The following is a 21362-nucleotide window of genomic DNA, read 5'->3' as shown; positions in this document are numbered from 1 at the left end:
GAGAGAGAGAGAGAGAGAGAGAGAGAGAGAGACTACTCGCTGTTCTTGGTGATCATCCTGTTGTGGGATACTCAACAGAGAAGGTTGCTCAGACATGGGTTTAAGCCAATAGAAAACCTTGACTGGTGGGCCAGCAATGACATTAGCTGCTCAGGATCCTTGGGTAGCCACAAGCCTTTCTCAGGGCAAACTTTTAAGCACAGAAACCATGTTCAGGGTTGAACCATGTTCAGTTAACAAGGAACAGTCAACCAGAAGCAGAACTACAGAAGCCAAAAAGCAAGGTTAGTCCATTTGGAGACTTTCCCATGACTATGGACTTTGATGGATTTGGCCTTTGTTTTCATTTTGGCAGGTGGTACTGTCTACACACTGAGTTTTACAGTCTGAATGGCACTTCCATTGTAGTTAGTTGGGCTAAGATCTTAAGACCTTTGAAGTCTAGGCCCTGTTACAATTTCATGGTCCTGGCATCTCCAAAGTGGAGGAATCTCTACTCTAACTGGGCTGCCCATTCATCAACATCTTCTCCTGAGCTCTCTTCACGGTGCCAAGCCTCAACTTCTCTGAATGACCATTTCAATCCTTGGCCCTCAGCTGCTGTTGAGACTGCATCTTCACCACTGGCTTCTCCTGGCCTCTCACAGTGCCAAGCCTCAGCTGCTCTCCAGGACCCTTCATGCCTTCAAAATCGGTACCACCTGGATGAGTCTTCCAGCGCCATATTCAACTGCCAGCATAAGGTACAACTATGGCCTCCTCTTAGAAGGCAGCTTCCATGTTCTGACTCTGAGGAAACACTTCCCAGAAGATTTCACCTCATTGACTATGCTGGTCTCTTGTTAGTCACCGCTAATTTCTCAGTTCCAGCCAGCCAGCACTGATCATCCAACTAAAGCAAAACTTTCACTTTAGTGGTTCTGATTGCTTGTTAATCACAGCTAATTCTTCAGCCATAGCTAACCTGAACCGCAGATTCTCAACTCAAACTATGCAATGGTCCTGATAGAGTTTTTAACTCTCAAAACTTCCATCTGGAAGTTTACAAGACAGACCTCCATCATCGGCATTTCTCTCAATACTCTTATCTTCTAATCTCCAGAACCAAAGCTCACCAAACTTTGAACACCCAATGGCTTTTCTAGCCCAAAACTCCAAAGTCCTATCATCCTCCACAAACATGGCAAGGTCTGTCACAGCAATACCCATATCATGTCTTAGTTAGGATTACTATTTCTGTTATGATGGCTGAAGAAACTCCATCTTGTTCTAGGCATCCACTAGCTGTTTGTCTCTGACTCCAATCCCTGAAAAGATAAGTTCCCAGTGATCCTGATTCAGTGAATCCCTTGCCCCCAGAAATGTACAGCCATGACCAATTACTAACTTCTTTTTTTGTTTTGTTTTTGTTTTTGTTTTTGTGACCTGGTTATGCAGACCATTAAGGACTATTTCGAGATCTCCTTGACTACCTAATCTCGACAGAGCAGAACAGCTCCTGACTTGCTTGTGCAGATTCTCAAGGCCTTCTTGTGTTTTTTTTTGTCTTTAAAAATCCTTCCCTCACCCTGCTTTGCAAAGCAGTCTCATGTTTGGCTCAGAGATTGTTGTCCTGCTAGCAGTAATCAATACATCTTTTAATTATAATTGGATTGAGTCTTTAGTCTTTTCCCAGGGGTTAGAAACTCCATGGCACTATTATGAAGCACTATGACCAAAGCAACTTGGGGAAGGAAGGGTTTATTTGGTTTATGATTTCATATCATATTTCACCAGAAAGGAAGGCCAGAAACTCAAACAGGGAAAGGCCTGGAGGCAGGACCTGATACAGAGACCATGGAGGGGTGCTGCCTACTGACTTGATTCTTATGGCTTGTTCGGCCTGCTTTCTTATAGAATTCAGGACCACCAGCTTTGGGGTGGTGCCACCTACAATGGGCTGGACCATCTCCTATGAACCTCTAGTTAAGAAAATGTCCCATAAGTTTTCCCATAGCCCAATTTTCTCAATTGAGGCTCTCTGGTAACTCCAGCTTGTATCCAGTTGACTTAAAACTAGCCAGTGCATCATGTGTCCTTGAGTAACCCCTAGGGTGGGCTTCTGTAAATCTACTGGATCTAGACCTTGCCTCACCCCTGAGCATGGAGATACTTTATGCATGGCCAGATGTACCCAATGTTTTAAATAGATGGCTTAGAATGATTTTTTATAAATATGACAAAACTAGGGACCTAATGGCTCATGCATAAGACATCCAATTATCCATAGGATTTGTACCATCTGTCCAAGGATGGCACTTTGGAATTTTCTGTGCATAATATTCCCCCATAAAAGAATTCTCTCCCTTTCCTCCTGTATCCACCAAGTTTTATACCCTAACGTAAAATGTCTTTCTCCTGGCTCAATCCCTCTTAGGTACTTCTCTTTCTCTGTTCTCTTTCCTTATCCCAATTTGCCCTTTCTTCTTTTCTTACCAATGAGTTGCCCTTCTCCTCAGTTTGTTCCTTTCTTAGAGCTTTATGCTTTGTTTCTTCCAGCTCTGGGGCACAGCTTTGTAGTCACCTGGGGAAAGTCCCATGTGCTTTAGCGACTCCCACTTCCAAGTCCTCTCTCAATGGACCCTGCTATCCTATGGCTGTCCCCCAATACAGAGGAAGTTGAGCTCCTCATTTGCAGAAGCAACATAGAAGCTACTGAAGAAGCTAAAGTCCTGGAGGCAAGTATCAATTGCCAGGGGACCGTGGATCCTTCCTTCACTGGACCCTAGGGGTCACATTTCACTTTCTCAGTGCACTGTCACAAGCACTATGCCCTCAGACTCTCAGGAGGTCACTGCTATCCTTTTCTAGTTTTTTCTCTTCATTTTGTTATTCTCCACACTTTCTCATCTCTGCTCCCCAGATGAACACCCAAGTAAACTCCTTGCCCATAACTGTTTTTCTTAAGAATCCAGTCTCTGTAGGTGGGAGCCCATACCTACAGTGTATTCGCTGTATATTATGTATTCACTGTATGTGAATACACTGAAGGTATTCAAACAGTATGTGGTCTACACCACTCTCAGCGTGTACTGAAGTGAGTTAGCATTGCTCGTTCACTTATTCATTGTCATATCTTCAATACCTATTGTCCTAGTATACAGATTTAATTAAGGTAAATATTGTATAAAATATGTAAATGGACATGAAACAGGATCACACAAACAGAGAGGAGAAGCAGGCATCACTCCGTTAAGAGCTCTTGATTCCCACTGCTGTGGTGTTTGCTCTCAGAAGTTATAGCTTTAGTAAAATATCATACAAATGTGCAGTGTGGCTGGAAAATGAAACACAAAGTAAGACACAGTGAACTTCTACTTGTGGGTTCACTTTTTTTAAAGATTTATTTTATTTATTTTATGTGTATGAGTACACTGTAGCTGTACAGATGGCCATGAGCCATCATGTGTGTGGCTGCTGGGAATTGAACTCAGAACCTCTGCCAGCCCTGATCACTCTGGTGTAATTCACTGTAGCTGTCTTCAGACACACCCGAAGAGTGTGTCAGATCTCATTACGAGTGGTTGTGAGCCACCATGTGGTTGCTGGGATCTGAACTCAGGACCTTCGGAAGAGCAGTCAGTGCTCTTACCCACTGAGCCATCTTGCCAGCCCCGTTTTAAAGTGATTATAAGATATGAGGCTAATCTACATCATGTTACATTTTTGTTTGTGTTATTTGATGAGCATGGGTGCTTTGCCTGCCTCTGTATCTGTGTACAACGTATGTGTCTGTCACCCTCAGAGATTAGAAGAAGGTGTCAGGTCCAGTATTGGAGTCACAGATGGTTGTGAGCTGCCATGTGGATGCTGGGACTGGAAGCCTTGTCCTCTGGAAGAGCAGCTGGTACTCTTAACCTCTGAGCCAACTCTCTAGCCTCTGTTACATTATTTTGTAAATTACATCACTTTGTAAATTGTGTTACTTTTTTTTTTCTTGCTAATGTGATAAAATACTCTCTCCAAAGCAACTTAAGGGAGAAAGGGCCTATTTTAGCCCACAGTTCAAGGTACAGTAAGTACATCATAGCAGGGAAGTCAAGGTAGCAGGAACCAGAAGTACTGCAGCCAAGTTAGTCACACCACAGCCACAATCAGGAAGTAGAGAGCGTTAAATACATACCATGATACAATTCCCTCCCTCCAGCTATACAGTTCTCAACGTGTGGGTCAAGACCCCTTTAGGAATAGAATAACCCTTTCACAGGGGTCGCTTAAGACCATCAGAAAACACAGATATTTACATTATAATTCATAACAGTAGCAAAATTATAGTCATGAGGTAGCAACAAAAATAATTTCATGGTTGGGGGGGATTGAGAACCATGGATCTATTCAGTTCTGACCCCAGCCAGGGAATGGCCTCCCTCACAGCTAAGGTGGGTCTCCCTACACTAAATAGTATAACTAAGATCATCTCCATAGGCATGCATGCCCTCATGCTCATCTCCCATGTGATTCTGGATGCCATCAGGCTGGCACACTGTCTCAGGCTCTGACTGAAGAAACAGGCCAAGAGGGCAGGGGTCCTTCAGAGAACACACTTAAAAAACAAAACACCGAAGGTGGAAACCTCTAGCAACGGCATTAGCAGAGTCACAGTCCTTGAGTTTTCAGCTCCCTCCAGAAGATTGTAAGCAAGATGGAAGATCTGAGATGGGTGCCAGTGTAGTCTGAGGTAGAATGGGTGCTGAAATCTTTTACTAGAAGGTCCTAAGCAACCCCTTCAAAAACAACTTCAAACACGTGCATGCTTCCCCGGTGGATAATGTGATGCCCCTGTTGCGTAATTATTATGAAAGTCTGTCCCAGTGACACTGAAGTAGTTCAGAGTTGGTAGCTGCCTGGCCTAGATGCACCCAGGGCTTTCTGAAACCCAGGGTGCATTCATAAATGCCACACAGGCAGATGCTTAATGGATTTGACGAGATGACAAAACAAAAAGCCACGCACTGCAGAGGCATTTGCACATGTTCGATTGTTTCAGACTACCCAAATGCCAATCTCTGGGGGGGATTGCTTTAACAGAGCATGAAGAAGTGGGTGGAAGCTCCATCTCCAGAGGGAATTGGTGCTGGGAAACAAAGAGCAGTTTAGGAGAAGTGCGAATTAGAGCAGACTCTTGTATTTCCTTTTCCCTCTTTTTTCTCTCCTGCTTTGGTTTTGTTGTTTTCGTTATGACTATTCTTCCCCCCAGAAGGTCTTTTATTTACATTCAGGAAGTCCAGCTAGCCAGGGATCCCAGTTGCAAATGGCTCCCTTTGAAAGAGGGAATCTGCGTAGCAGCTGATGTACCGTTCCCAGTCAGTTTCACCGAGGCTCTGGCTATCTCTAGAGAAGGATTTTCACACAAACTGAATGTTTTAAAAACTTAAGAGCCAGCTATATTTGGAGCTGTGAGCTATGAACAGCAGGGAGCCTACAAGACTCTAAACCCTGCGACTCTCTTATTGCCTCTGTTTTTACTGAATGGCGTGTGTTCCATCTTTAGAAGCTGCCTCAGTTCCTCCAGTTGAAGAATACTTGCCTCCACCGCAGGTAGCCTCTGGCTTTTTCTGACTTCACAGATGTCACCCAGAAATGATGCCTAGCACTCTCAGCTCAATTTGCATCGCCACACAAAAGGGTCTCTCCTAGGAAATCCTTTCTGCACTTCTGGGGCATAATGGCATTTCAAAGAAATGTGTTCTTTTTAAGATAATAACTGCACTTAACTCCCCCACTAGTCTTGCTGAAGTATTTGACAATTAATCCAGCTTACCATTGGCTTGAAATGATTTGACAGTCACTTAACTCTTTTGGGAAGTGCCTTTCTTTGGCTCACCAGTTAAGCATTTCCCCCCCTTTAACAATGTATTTTGTTCACTGAAATTTCATTTCTATCGCCTTCTCTATTCTTGTCCCCTGAAACACCAATTTATTTCCTGTTGCGTGCATTTGTATATATTAAAAAAACATGCGGAATCATTGTGCTTTAGGGTTACATACCTCAAAATGTGTATGTTGAAGACCCAACCTCTAAATATTTCAGAATGTGACTGGGTTTGGAGACCGGGGTCCTTTATAGAGGAGAGTATGTCAGAATGGGGTGTGAATGTTGGGTCCTAATTCAGTATGTTGGCTAGCCCAACAGGAACAGGAGATTTAGACATACAAAGAAACACACTCAGAGAAGAAAGGCCATGGTTGGAACCAGGAGAAGGTTACCACCTGCAAGTCACAGACCTGGAGAAAAACCGAAGCTGTTTATATTTTCAAGTGTTTGGGGAGATGAAAGTTGGTTATGTCTGTGGCATTCTGGAAGGATAAAGGAAAAGATCTCTTTCTGTTCCATCCCTTCTAAGGGTTGGCTGAGCCTTGCATTCTTTGTGAGGGATCCTCCCACGCCAGCAACCTAGTGTTTGCTGCGTGCTAGGAGTCCACCCTCCTGCCTGAAGCAGCACAGCGGTGCGCAGGAGGCCACTGCTTACAGAACAAAGTTATAGTGAGTTAAGGAGTGGACTTCAGGAACTGAGTGTCCAGGCAGCAACTCTGCTTTGGTCCATCACCCACTCCTGCTTTGTTGCTAAACCTAGACTCCCCTACGGCCAGCCCATCCCTCTACTGTTCCCTTCGTCCTCCTAATCCACGCGACCTTACCTGCCACCTTGCCTGTTTTCTTGCCCGTACTTTCTGTAATTGTCAGCAGAAAGCAGTCATTTTGTGAACCACTGGAGGAGCAAAATAAACTATGGGCTAATCACCTACCTGCCACCAACCTGACATTTTTATTTGGCGAGATTAAATTATACTTAACAATAAGCCTGCCTATATAAAAGAAGGAAAAAGACACCCAGGGCAGTTTAGAAGCCCCACGTGGAGAGCACAATCCTTTGTGTTCTGCTTCCTACCAAGAGTTCCACGTTCAGCCACAGCAGCCTCCAAGGTGATTTAAATTAAATATTTGCATAGCCCCTCCCCCTCCCCAGCTTTCCCGCTGGATTTTAAGTAACCTGGGCACCAAAAAGCTCTTGGAGCTCCGCCCTCAGCGACTCCCTGCAGTCCTCCAGTCCGCTAGACTCACCCTGTGCCTTGTGCTCCTCTTAGTCCGTCATCTTAGAATTCATTTTCCCCAGTTAGCCATCTGAACCTTGCTCAAATGACGATTTTATCTCCATCCACCTTTGTAGTCGTCAGGGTTCTCTATAGGAACAGAACTGATGGAACAAATATACATATTCAGTGGCTGTCTATCAATGGAAAAATCCAAGAATACAGTAGTTGTTCAGTTCGCAAGACTGGATGTCTCCGCTGGTCTTCAGTATATGCCAGGATCCTCCCTCCCCTAAAAAGTGAGCTCTAATGCCAGCGAAGGAATGGACTTGGTAGTGAAAACAGGCAAAGAGCAAACGTTAACCTTCCATGTGCTTATATAGGCTGCCGGCAGAACGTGTGGCCCAGATTAACGGTGAGTCTTCCCAGTGATCTGAATTATAGGTAAATCTTCTCGCTTCAAGGAATTTAATTAAGAAAACGCCCTCACAGGTGTGCCCAGGTGCGTGGGTTTTAGTTAAATTCCAGACGTAGTCAAGTTGACCACCACCACCACCAGCCATCACAACCCCTTTTTCAGGCCTGCCAATAGTAAGAAAAACAATAATACTAACAGCAAGGATGGGGATGAAAACATTGTCCTTCTGGTCTTCATTTTAACGGGGTTGTCTATGTCCACCACTGGACAGAGGAAACCCTGTAGGTGTAGTGGCTGAGGACGAACCCTCTCCATGTTCTGCCACGCAGACCTGAGATGCTGAAAAAGATTTAAAGAACACTAATCATTTCTTTTGGTCACTCCTTTTTAAAGCTAGTTCCATCCAGGTTTTTTGGGGAAATGTTTCACTTGAAGGTTTTCGCACGGATTAGCATAAGGAAGAAAGGGATTGAGATGGATGAATGGAACACGACTATTTCTTTTCCTGGATTTGGATTAAAAGTAGAATTCTTGGTTTTTCTGGTTTCTTCCTGGAAAACGGCCATTTCTATTCCAGAGTCATCCTTGCCTCACACTCAGAGTTTTCAGAGATCTTGGGCAACAGTCCCAAGAGTGGTGAGGGAGTAGATGGGGTAGGGTTCTCTCAGTGACAATGTACTACAAGCTGTCATGGGGCTTCAAAGGCTGGCCTACATCCTCATGTGCTTACCTCTAAGGGATATGCGTTCTGCTTCAGTGGAGGCATGTCTCATTGTATTTCAAGTTGTTTTTAAACAAATGTGCATGTGTGTTTGTGTGTGTTTGTACGTGTGTATGTGCACCTGCGCACACGCATGCAAGTGTTTGTGTGTCTGCATACATGTGCGTACCTGTGTGTGAACATGCCTTTGAAGGTCAGAGAACACCCTCAGGTATCATCCACATTCTTGGAGGCAGTCTCTCATCAGCCTAAAACTCATCAGTTAGGACAGACTAGCTGGCTAGCAAGTCAAAAAGCCACTTGTCTCTGCTTCCCCAGCGCTGGATTACAAGCGAGTACTAACCACCAGGACAGCCAGGACATTCATGTGTTCTGGGTATCAAATCAGAAACTTCACACTTGTGAGGCTTGTGATGTACCAATGGGGCTATCTCAGGCTTGTCTCTCAAGCCGCATGGGCCTTACTTCACGTCCTCCGAGCTTTCCAAAGACAAGGTCATTCATAATTATTACAAACATGCTGAAAAGGACAAACTCTTGAAGCAAAAGGCTCCTCCAGTTCCCTACTCCCACAGATGTCTCCTGTCAAATTTCTATTTTTCTATTACTTATCAATAAGTACATATCTTTACATCAAAGGTATGATTTTTTTTACATTGTTTCCTTTTATTTGAAAATAGATGCTGGGCAGTGGTGGGTGGTGCATGCCTTTAATCGCAGCACTTGGGAGACAGAGGTAGGCAGATTTCTGAGTTTGAGGGCAACCTGGTCCACAGAGTGAGTTTTAGGACAGCCAGGTCTATACAGAGAAACCCTATCTCAAAAAAAAACAACAACAAAAAAAAACAAAAACAACAAAAAAACAAAAACAACAAAAAAACAAAAAAAAGAAAGAAAGAAAGAAAGAAAAGAAAATAGATGCTTTTCTCAAACAATATATCCTGATTACAGTTTCTCCCCTCTACTCCTCTCAGATTTTCCCCATCGCCTCTCCCCTCCCAGTCTACTCTCTATATGTCAGAAATAAACAGGCTTCTGAAAGATAACAACCAAGCCCGACAAAATAAAATATAGCAATGTGGAGCAAAGCTATCATACTGAAGTTGGATATGGCAACTCAACAGGAGGAAGAGAGTCAGGACCCACTTGTTCTCACAGGCAGGAGTCCCATAAAAATACTAAGCAAATGATTATGTATATATGCAGAGGACCTGGTGTGGGCCCTGTGCTGCTGTTTCATTCTCTGTGAGCTCACTGTTTAGTTGATTCAAAGGGCCTTGTTCTCCTGGTGTCCTCCATCCTCTCGGGCTCTTACAATCTTTCTATCTCCTCTTCCATAGGATTCCCTGAGCTCTTAGGGGAGGGAGTTGATGGAGACCTCCAATTTAAAGTCTCTCTCTCCATACTCTCTGGCTGTGGGTCTCTACATGCATTTCCACGTGGTACCAGAGGAAGCCTTTCTGAGGACGACTGGATAAGGCATTGATCTGTGAATATAGTAGAATATAATTAGGAATCATTTATTGATTTTTTTATATCAGCAGTATTTGGTTTTACTCTAGGTCTCTGGACTTCAAGCAGTGTCAGGAGTAGGTCCCACCTTGTGGAGTGCGCCTTAGGTCAAATCAGACCTTTGTTAGCTATTCCCGCAAGTTCTGAGCCACCATTGCCCTCATATATTATGCAGGCAGGACAGACAGTAGGGTAAAGGTTTTGTAGCTGGCTTGGTATCCATATTTCTTATTTGATAGCCTGCAGAGTGCCTTCGAGCACCAAAGGCACTGGAATGCGGGGTGAAGGCTCCACATAGGCACCACTTTGACTTCTCCACCGGCAATGATTTGTGTGGCTGTTGTCCTCAGCAGTGAAGTCCCGCTGTCAGTTTGCAGAAAGCAACCTTTTGTCTTAGCCACAGCCTAGGTCATTTGGGGTTTTCCATGGGAGCCTTTGGCCAACAACTCAATGGGATACAGACAAGTCATGTCAGTAGAAGCCCCTTCTCCACTACAAGAGATAGTCAGTTGAGATTCTGGATCCCCCATTATCAGGAGTTCTCATGAGGATCACCTTCATAGATTCCAGGAAGTTTTCATAGTGCTAGGTTTCCACGTCACTCCATAAATGTTTCCCCAATTCCTGATTTCTCCGTCTGCCTAATCTCCCTGCAACACACCCTGGATTCCATTCCCATCTGACCCCAGTCTGCCAGTAAAATCCATTCTATTTTCCCCTCTCAGGGACATCTCTGCATCTTCCCTAAACCCCTCCTCTTTACCTAACCTCTCTGAGTCTATGGATTGTAGCTTGGTTATCATGTATCCAATGGCAAATCTCCACATGTTTATTCTTCTGGATCTGAGCTATCTCACTCAGAATTATTTTTTCTAGTTCCATTCATTAGGCAAGATGATTTTTAAGACAGGTACACAGAACTGCAAAAAATGCAGCATGTTAAGAAGTCATTTTATTTTTAAGTATGTGTCTGTGTGTGTGGGTATGTACCTGTGAGTGGAGTTCAGAGCTATCTTTCTAGTTTCAAATATAACCTTAGTCTTAATCTCTATTTTGGGCATTAGTCTTGCCAGCAGCAGAAACGTAGCGTTTGTCAAAGCCAAGGAGGCATTTCAGAGTTCTCAGTTAATTGGAACCCCCTGTCCTCTGTTCTGCCTTGGATGGCTGCTGCTCTTGCCGTTGTCTCAGGGAGGTTGGACATAGACTCAGGGAGGCTGGCTCAGATGTGTGGCAGAGATCTGCACATATTGGCACCAACTACAGTGCCATGGCCACATCTAACTCTGAGCAGTTGCTGTTTCTCACTGACCTCTACATTGGCATTGACCACAGACCTGGATGGTAATGGTTGCTCTTGAGAATCAGCCTGACAGGATCTAGACTCATCCAGGAGGCAAACCTTGGGTCATGTCTTGTGAGGTTGGTTACAGTTTGAGTTAGCGGAGGTAGAGTGACCTGTCTTGGATGTAGATGGCATCCTTCCATGAACTTGGGACCAAAAGAAGACAGTGAGCAAACACCAGCTTTCATCTCCCTCTGCTTCCCAGTTGCTTAATGGGACCAATTGCCTCAACAGCCCCCTTTCTTCAATTCCCCATGGTGATAGACTATATCCTCAAGCCCTGAGCGGAAATGAAGCCTTCCTTCCATGAATTGATTTTGTCAGATATTTTGTCCTAGCAATGAGAAACATAATTAATATACACCACTTGGCTTGCATTGGAACTGTTGATGGAGATTGCCTAACCCTGGCCAGGGACTCTAACCAGCTGCTGCTTTTTACTTGAAACTAAAGGTTGTGGCCTGGGCTCCAGCCAGTGAAGCCCATCTGCCCAGTCCTGTTTGTTTGTTTGTTTGTTTTTTCTTCTCTTTCTTTCCATCCCCAGTATTGTCAACAGAGAAAAACAAAACAAAATCAACTATGTTCACCTTGTCAACTGTTTTTGTTGTTGGGTTTGTTTGTTAAGACAGGGTTTCTCTTTATATAGCCCTGGCTGGCCTGGAACTCAGGCTGTAAACCAGGTTGGCCTTGAACTCAGAGACCCATCTGCTCTGCTTCCTGAGTGCTAGGATTAAAGGCATGAGCCACGGCCTCCAGGCTCTGGTCCAGGTTTCTTATCCCTCTGCCATTACACTGTGTGTGCTGGCAAATGGAGCTCTGTGGAGAATTCTCACATAGGGAACTGAGGCATAGGCTAAACCAGAGGCTGTATTTGAATTACTCCCAACAGATCCTCTTTCTCTGCTTTCTTTCTTTCCCATCAAAAACTTTCATCTTGCCCCACATAGGAAAACAAGCTCTCAGGTCAACAGCCATTCCCTTTTAAGCTATTGTTTAAGGTATTGTCTCTGCCAGAAGTTTCAGGAGTCTATTTTGAAACTAAAAGGTTGAGAATGTTTTCTTTTGTGTTCTGTTCTATTGTGGCTCCCTCCTCTGAGGCCTGGGATGCCCTAGTTAGGCCACCCGTGGTGGAAGGGCTGTTAAAAGAAAGAGGGCCATTCGCAGCAGGAGAGCTGATAAAGAGGAGGTGCCCACTTAGGAAATACTCCAAGGAACTTCCCCAGTGTAGCAGAACAGCTTAAAAATTAAAGAGATGGCTAGAAATACAGCTAAGTGATAGGATGCTTGCTTAGTATTCATGAGCCACCAAATTAAACTGAGTGGCACACACTTGTAATCTCAGCACACAGGCAGTGGATGCAGATGGATCGGGAGTTTGAGTTTATCCTCAGCCACATAGTGAGTTCAAGGTCGACCTGGACTAGAGACTCTGTCTCAGAAAAGAAACAAAACAACATTTGTTTTGCTGGGTCTTAAGTCTCTACTTAATTGGTAGATCTATTCTTTCTCTTTTTTAATTTTAAAAAATTTGATTTTTATTTTATGTGTACAAGTGTTTTGCTTACCAGGATGTATGTGTACCATGTGTGTCCCTGGGACCTTCCAAAGTTAGAAGAGGGCATTGGATCCCCTGGGACTGTAGTTACCGATGGCTGTGTACTGCCACGTGGAAGAGCATCCACTAATCTTAATAGCTGAGCCATCTTTCCAGCCCCTTCCCCTTTTTTCCTCCCAAGTATAATCCTCTGTTTCTACCACTCAAAGAAGTAACATGGTTGCCTTCCAGAGTGAGTACATCTGTCTCTTCATTCCAGCCCAGAGTTGCATAAATGCCAGAGTCCCCAAACGTAGCTTTAGTTCATCTGCTGTAATGGGTGTTCAGGAAGTGTGGGGTTTCTGCTTTTGAGAACAGTACCCTCAGGGAACATCCTCCGAGACTGAATCTGCTTATCCAGGAGACTTGACAGTATACTCTGCTAGAAGCAGCCCTGCTGTGTCACAGAACACACCAGCTTTATATTTTGTTTCCTCTGGTCACAAGATCAATTTATACCTCTGCCAAAAGACTATAAAGACAGCTGTGTCCACCAATTTTCATCATCCTAGGCACTCATCAAGTTTAAAGACATTCTGGTTTCTTGGGCAGTTGTTTTGTTTGAGACAGGGTCTGCTGTGAAAACCTGGCCTCACACTTCTGATACTTCTCCTGCCTCGGCCTCCACAGTTCTAGAATTAAAAGTCTGTGCCACTACACTGGGCAGAACTTCCTTCCCTGTATGGTATGGATTGCTTATTTGTTTCTTCAGACTACTTTTTTTTTTTTCTGGAGAGCTAATCCCTTAGCACCATGTGGAAGCATCACCTTTCTATAAAAAGCCGATGGCCTATTAGCAGGAAGAAGAAGGTAGGAGCTCCGTGAGAGAGTTTGGAGCTCTGGGAGACAGTCGGAGGTGGGAGATTTGCCCCAGACACTGAGGAAGTTGGTATGCATGGAACGGAGGAGAGGTAGCTAGCCTTGTGGTAGACAGAATAGTCTAAATTGATTATAAAAGTTACAAGCTAGTCCGGGAATGAGCCAAAGCTTACGGTCTAAGCATTTATTCATAGATAAATAAGTCTCTGAGTAGTTATTCAGAAACTGGGATGGGTGGGGCGTGGGTGGAAAAGCCCATGGTTTCGTTTCTTCTAAGTGAAGGAAAATAGATCTTTAGCTATTTTACTAATTTGCCATATATTATTAACCTTTGTCTTTTTTTAGTATAAAAATTTAAATATTGAGTGGAGTAAGTCTATGAAATATATTCTTTTTGCCTTTTTGTTACACAATGAAGAGCTACTTCCTTTGAATATAGGTCAATACTTGTAACTTACTGTAAACATTTTGGGTTTCTGTTGGTTGGTTGGTTAGTTGGTTGGTTCCATTTTGTTAGAAAGAGGATCTCACTGTGTATTCCTGACTGGCCTTAAACCCACAGAAATCTGCCTACCTCAGCTTCTCAAGAATTGGTATTAATGGCATATGATCCAACAGCAGACACATTTTGAGTTTTCTATTTTAATTGCTAGAATTTGTTCAGGTGTAAGGTTGAGACATTTTATCTTTTCTGTATGTTTTAGTGCCTGATACTGAATACTATGTCTCTTCCCTGCTATGTAATAATAATATTTTCAGGTAATAATGTAACATTTCACCATAAAGTCTGTGAGAGTCAAAGTCATGTTTTTGATTTTAATTAATGTGCCTAAGAGAGCCATACAACAGAAATGCCTCTTGTAACCCTCCTGGCTTGAGGCCTGCCTCTCATAACCACACCTCTCTGCCCACCTCCTGCTCCTGGATCCAGTACATTGGAAGTCCCACCTCTACAGAGACCAAAAGAAGCCACTGATTGGGCCGGCATGCTGACGAACTTGTGGGAGGGGTTTTGCCTCACTTATTCTACCTGTTAGCTTGTAACAAAGAATCATTAAATTCAAGATGGCTGAGCAATCACGACTCCGGTCTAATTTTTTTAAAACCTTCCACGTGGACAGGTATAATTTTGGCCACCCTATTTTCTCCCAACTCCTTATTCCAGAAAACTCTCTCCTACCGTTGCTTTTCCTTCTAACTCCATTTCCCAGGTAACCCTTTCTTTAATGTTGACGCTGGTCACCAACAGCCTCTAACCTATAAGCCCCTTGCCCAAGCCCAGATACCTCCAGAGATCCTGGAGGCTATTGTTCATGTAAGATAGCAAGTCACATGTCTTCACTTACCTAAACAAGTTTAATGAATCCAACTGCACCTGATGTGCTTGATCACAGGTAGGTGGGACATATGTAAGCAGGAAATACATCAGGATGCATGCTTGACACCGATTGGATGAAAGCTGGAAGTATGGCTTTGTCTTTGTAAGCACAAGCTCGTAGCCATTTTCTGGGAATCCCTGGAAAGGACCTGGCCAGAGCCCATCCTCCTGGGCAGTATTCTATTAAAATTTGCTTCAAATTTGGCTCAAAATTGTGATAGTGGTCTTATTCTTGCCCAGTGGGATTAACAGGGTCCAGCATTATTGATTTGAGAATTTCCCAGAGACTTCTACTCCTTTTCTTTTATCTTTATCGTCTTTTCTTCTGTGAAGTAGACAAGCGTGTGCTCGTCTTTAGGTGGGTGAAGTGGAATAGGGAGGAGCAGATATAAAAGTTTCTCTTCCCTCTTCCCAAAAGATGGGAGATCCCGGGAATGACAGGATGCCGCCTCCTCAGGACTCAAAACTAGTAGTAATTCCCAAGACCAACTTAAAGCTCTTTGGTAAAATGTGCAAACCCACAAAGTTAACACGATTCTAATAAATGCTGTATGAGGGACCTGCAGGATAGCTCATCAAAAGTAAAGGTGCTTGCTGAAAGCCTGGCAATGGGAATTGACCTCCATATGTGCATCGTGTCACACGCACGCACACGCACACACACACACTAGATTCATACATGCATGCATACATACATACATACATAGACAAAACCATGCAAACAAACATACATACATACATACGTGATAGATACATACATACATACTTAGAAACATAGACAGATACATTGATAGATATATAGATACATAGATGATAAATAGATTGATGGATAGATACAAACATACATAGAAGCATAGATAGGTGGGTAGATAGATAGATAGATAGATAGATAGATAGAAGCATACATACATACATACGTACATACATATATAGATACATAGATTTTAGATAGATACATGAATAGATAGATACATAGATAGATGATAGATAGATACATGGATAGATAGATAGATAGATAGATAGATAGATAGATAGATAGACAGACAGACTGACTGAAGTGCTCTGAGAATACTTGAAGATGAGAACTGTACAGAAAAGGCAGAGCAGAACTGGCATGCCTGGGGGAAGAAGGAGGCACCTCCTAGTCAGGCAGTCAGAAGAGGCCTCCACTGGAAGATGACCTTTAGGCAAAGATTTGGCAGTGTGTAAGACATGAGTCAGAAGGTTTTCTGAGTAAAACATTCCAGGCAAAGGATTCACTCCGTGAAGGTCTAAAGGGCATGTGCCTCACACATGTGCAAACAGCTAAGAGGACAGCAGCCTACACACCTGTGTGTGTGTGTGCATGTGTGTGTGTGCATGTGTGTGTGTGCATGTGTAAGTGTGTGTGCATGTGTGTGTGTGCATGTGTGTGTGTGTGTGTAGTGATGGAGGTGGTGGTGTGTGTACATATGTGTGTGTGTTTGGTGTGTATGTGGTGGTGGTGGTGATAGTAGTGTGTGTGGTAGTGGTGTGTGTGTGAGTGTGTGTGTGTGGTGTGTATATGTGTGTGTGCTTGGTGTGTATGTGTGGTAGTGATGTGTGTGTGGTAGTGGTGTGAGTGTGTGTGGTATGTGGTAGTAGTGTATATGTAGAGAGGAGAAGACAGGACAAAACGGTAAGGAGTGAGGGGGAACTGACCATCCAGGACCTCACAGGCCTGTTCTCAAGTTGTGGCACCATCTCACCTCTGTCTTGCTTGTGCTTTATTCACAGTCGCAGTGACTGGATCCAAAGAGCATGAAGACAAATAGCTTGATGGCACATGTCTATAAGAACAAAGGATGCTAAGCTGAAGGGTCATCAGTTACAGTCCAGTCGGCTACAAAGCAAGATCCTGTCTTAAGAAAAAAATAACATAACCAAACCTTGGTGTGTTGGTACACACCAGAATCCAGCACCCAGAAGGAAGAAACAGAGGGTCCAGAGTGCCAGGGCAACTTCAGCTACATAATGAGTTACAGGCCAGGCTGGGCGACATGAAATCTTGTGTCAAAACCAAAAGGGTTCACTTAAGCAAGTTATATAGAGTCAATCAAAATGTCACTATTTCTAGTACATAATGGGTTAGATATTTACAGCCAAATAATACAGTTATTTACAGTGTAATATGTATATCCTTACATATACCATTGTCTCTCAGGGTCCTGTGGATACTAAAATCTCCAGATGTCCAAGTCCCTTGTATAAAATGATACCGTGTTTGCATGCAACCTCTACACATCTTCCTACATACTCTAAATCATTTATTACTTACAATACCAAGTATAGTGTAAATGTATTTATGGAGCAATAACAAGAATAAAAAGCAGTCTATATGTGTTTAGCACAGATGTATTTTCTTTCTGAATATTTTCATTTGAAAGTTGTTTAAACTCATTGAAGTAAAACTGAAAGCTATGGATGGTGGACTCCATACAACTGTGTACAGCATAGATGGATATACGCCCTCTTCTGGCTTCCTCAGAGTCCTACACTCACATGGTGCACATGCATACACTCAGGAGCACACACACACTAAATATATATATACATACATATACATATATATGCATATATATTTAAAACTCTTAAATACACATACTTATTACTTATAAAGTAAATGTTAAAATTCAGGTAAACAGATTTGTTATATTAATAAGTAATTCAAACAAATTCACATTACCATAACTCACTGTAATGCTCTGACAATAGTTCCATTATATTACGAACTATGTTGAATCTATATAAATAAAGGTTTTTTTTTTTTTGAAATCCAGAGCAAACAATTAAAGGTAGAGAAAAAAAATGAGCTGATGGAAATATGTAAGTTGCATCAGAGGCAAGAATATAAAACAACTAGCAACCTGAGAAATCTTACAGCATTTAAAACAACACTTCATAACTGTTCTCCCAAAGTATCTGGAAGGGGTGTTGCAGACAGGAAGGGGGGTCACAGCAGGGAAAGCCTTTGTGGCCTCGAAGATACTCTAGTTTTTGTTTTTCCCCCCAAAAAACCAAAAAAACAAACAACAACAACAACAACAAAAAACAGTAAGTGGAATACAAAATAGACTTCTCTTAACCGACAAAGAAAGACTTGCCTTTTGTTTTAGAAACCTCAGTATTTGAAATGTTTGTGGCACAGATTAGCATTCTTCTGCCTCTGCTCTACCTAGAACATCTCTATAATGATTCAGGAAGCTGGCTAGTTCAAATGCATCAGAAATCACATCATGGCTAACTCTGTGAACACACACAAACACACACACACACACACACACACACACACACACACACACTAGCTGCCACAAGTCACCAGTTTATGAAAATTCTATTAAATATTTCAGGAGAAGCTGGGCTTGGTGGCCTACTACCTCTTCAACCACAGTACTTGAGAAGCTGAGGCAGAGGGATTATAGTGGAAAGTCTGATGGCAGCCTTGGACTCTATAGTGGGCTCCTGGACCACCTCGAGTGTGGAGTAAGATATTGTTTTGAAGAAAAGGAGAGAAGAAAGGAAGGGAGAATGGGAGGGAGCGAGGGAAGGAGGAAGAAAGGAAGGTGGGAGGGGAGGAGGGAAAGAAGAAGAAAGGAGGGTGGGAGGGCAAGAAAAGAAGAATACTTAGAAGAGCGTTGAAGTTTTGAAAACATTGCTAGGTTTCTTTGTTGTTGAAACAAGCTCTGAAACGCTTATAACCTAAAAGGAGAAACGTTTCAACCAAGTTTTTTTTTTTCCAGATTTTTTTCTTTTTTTTTTTCTCATTCTCTATTTTCTTTATTTCCGCCCCCCCCCCACGGGAAAATTTCCACGTTTAATGTAAAAGGCTTAAGCATTGGATTATTTACACGTGCATTAGAAAAGATGGCAGAAGCTGAGGGTCTTCCTGAGGGGCTCATTACGAGAAGACAGTTCATGTAAACCCCATTAAACAGAAGCTTCCGTTTCCAAAGAGGAGCTCCAAAGAGGCCCTTGGTGTACCAGCACCAGCTTCAGATTAGGTCAGCCACACTCATGGGCATCTCGTCTATCTGGGTGAAGTAGTACTGCTCAATGTCCCCGAGGATGCGGATGTCATCATTCTTCACAAAATTGATGGCCACACCTTTAAGTCCATATCGACCCGATCTCCCGATTCTGTGAATGTACAGTTCTCTGTTTTTGGGCAGGTCGTAGTTAATGATGAGGGACACCTGAGGGACATCCAGGCCCCGGGCCCAGACATCTGTGGAGATGAGCACCCGGCTGGCACCTGCCCGGAACTCTTTCATAATAGCCTCTCGCTCTTTCTGGGGCATGTCTCCATGCATGGACGACACAGTGAAATTGGCTTCTCTCATTTTCTCTGTCAGCCAGTCAACCTTCCTCTTGGTGTTACAGAAGATAACAGCCTAGGTGATGGTCAGCGTGTCGTAAAGATCACACAGAGTATCGAACTTCCATTCCTCTCTTTCCACTGCCTTGTACAAAGAACTGTTTGATGCCTTCCAGAGTCAATTCATCACACTTCACCAGGATGCGGATGGGGTCGGTCATGAACTTGTTGGTCATCTCCAGGATCTCATGAGGCAGTGTGGCGCTGATGAGAACGATCTGTGTGGCTGGTGGCAAGTACCTGTACACATCATAGATCTGCTCCTTGAAACCTTTGCTCAGCATTTCATCAGCCTCATCCAAAACCAACATCTTGATAGCCCGTGTCCTTAAACTTCTATGGCTGATCATATCAAAGACACGTCCCGGCGTGCCCGTCACCACATGCTGCCCATAGTCCAGCTTCCGGATGTCCTCCCCGACGTTGGTGCCCCCAATGCAGGCATGGCACTGCACATTCATGTAACCCCCCCAGGGCAAGCAAACCCTTCTGAATCTGCACTGCTAACTCTCTTGTTGGAGCCAGCATCAAAGCTTGGGTTTCTTGAACCTGGATATCCAAGCACTGAAGCACTGAGATAACTGAAGGTGGCCGTCTTGCCTGTGCCAGACTGAGACTGTGCAATGACATCTCTCCCTTGAATTATAGGCTTGATAGCAGGCTGCTGGATCGCTGAAGGTTTTTCAAAACCGTAGGCGTAGATGCCGCGCAGCAGGTCCTCCCGCAGGCCCACGGTGTCGTACGTGGGGGTCACGTCCACCTCCTCGCTCGTCTCGAGCTCCACTTTGGTCATGTCCTCCTCTTTGAGCAGCCGCTCCGCGCCGAGCCAGACGTCGCCATCGTGGCCGTGGCCGTGGCGGCCATGATCCCGACCCCACTAAAAGACAACTGCCAGCGGAGGCGAGTCTGTAGTCCAACTCCCAACAAAGGTCAGCAGCAGCAAGTGAATGGAAGTCCAAGGATCTCGAAGTTGCTGAGTCCCACAAGGCAAGCAGGCGAAGAAGTCTGATTTTTTTTTCTTACACTTATTTTTGTGTGTGTGTGTGGGTATGTACATATATGGAGGTCAGAGGTCAACTTTTTGGAATTGGTCCTCTCCTCCCTCCTTGTGGGTCCTAGATCAATTTAGGTTATCTGGCATGGTGGAAACTGCTTTTACCCATTGAGCTAGGCTCCCAGCCCCCATTACAAAGTTGATAAACTCTCAAATCCTGAATGAGCTGTTATATAAGTCAGTGTTGTAAGTTCATTAGATCCCCCTCTCACATTCTTGACTATTTACACAGTGTTCAAGAAATTTACATAACTGAGCATGCTTGAAAACAAAAGCAGAAACATAAATATCTTCCTCAAACTTTCTTAAACATACACATATTTTGATGACATATGTATTGTAAAATACTTGAAGCGAGGCTAAAGTGTTTTATTTGAATTTCCCTCAGTTGCTTAGACTTTTAGAAAGTATTCCTATATGTAGTGTCTGAGTGTAGTGTATTAGAAAGTTTGTTCTTGGTAAAACACCTGCAATGATACAAAAGACTGGCAACTGTCCCCTGCAGATGTTACCTTTGGAGAACTTTCTGGAAGTATATGGAAAGTTTTGACTTCTTAAGGGGCAGTTAAAATATTAATTCAGAATCCACCGGGATTCTATGGATTTGCAGTCCCAAACATTTGTGCAACACCATTGCCTGTGAAAATAGAGTCTAAGGAGATATACCTCTCAATTGTGAGTGCATTTGCAGAGACGGTGCAATAAATATTAACACTGTCAACTTGGCCAGGTCTAGAATCACTAGGAGACAAGCCTCTCTCCCACATGACTCTGAGCAGGCCTGTAGGGATCACCTTGATTGAGTTAATGGAGGTGGGAAGACACCGCTGTAACTGCAGGCGGCACCATTCCACAGGCTGGGGGCTTGAACTGACTAGAAAACAGAAATCAAGCTGATTATAGAGCACGGGTTTCTCTGGAGCTTCCTGTAAATGCCTTAGTTTTGTTTAGTAGAAACTGTAGCTATTAGATATCGAAACATCCACATGGGTAGCACAAATGATGCATGGATTTACTGAAGATATTTGTAGAATTCTGTACATACAAATAAAGCAACAGT

At 43.5% G+C, this 21362-nt stretch overlaps 1 pseudogene; it reads right to left on the bottom strand.

Moving 5' to 3' along the window:
• Window positions 1-18865: 18865 nt before the first annotated feature.
• Window positions 18866-20050, bottom strand: LOC116084475 (annotated as a pseudogene).
• Between the last annotated feature and the right edge of the window lie 1312 nt (window positions 20051-21362).

This window comes from Mastomys coucha, unplaced genomic scaffold (assembly GCF_008632895.1).
Source record: "Mastomys coucha isolate ucsf_1 unplaced genomic scaffold, UCSF_Mcou_1 pScaffold9, whole genome shotgun sequence".
Classification (NCBI taxonomy): Eukaryota; Metazoa; Chordata; class Mammalia; order Rodentia; family Muridae; genus Mastomys; species Mastomys coucha.
Note: the sequence above shows the minus strand (reverse complement) of the source record. Positions and strands in the feature narration are given on the sequence as shown.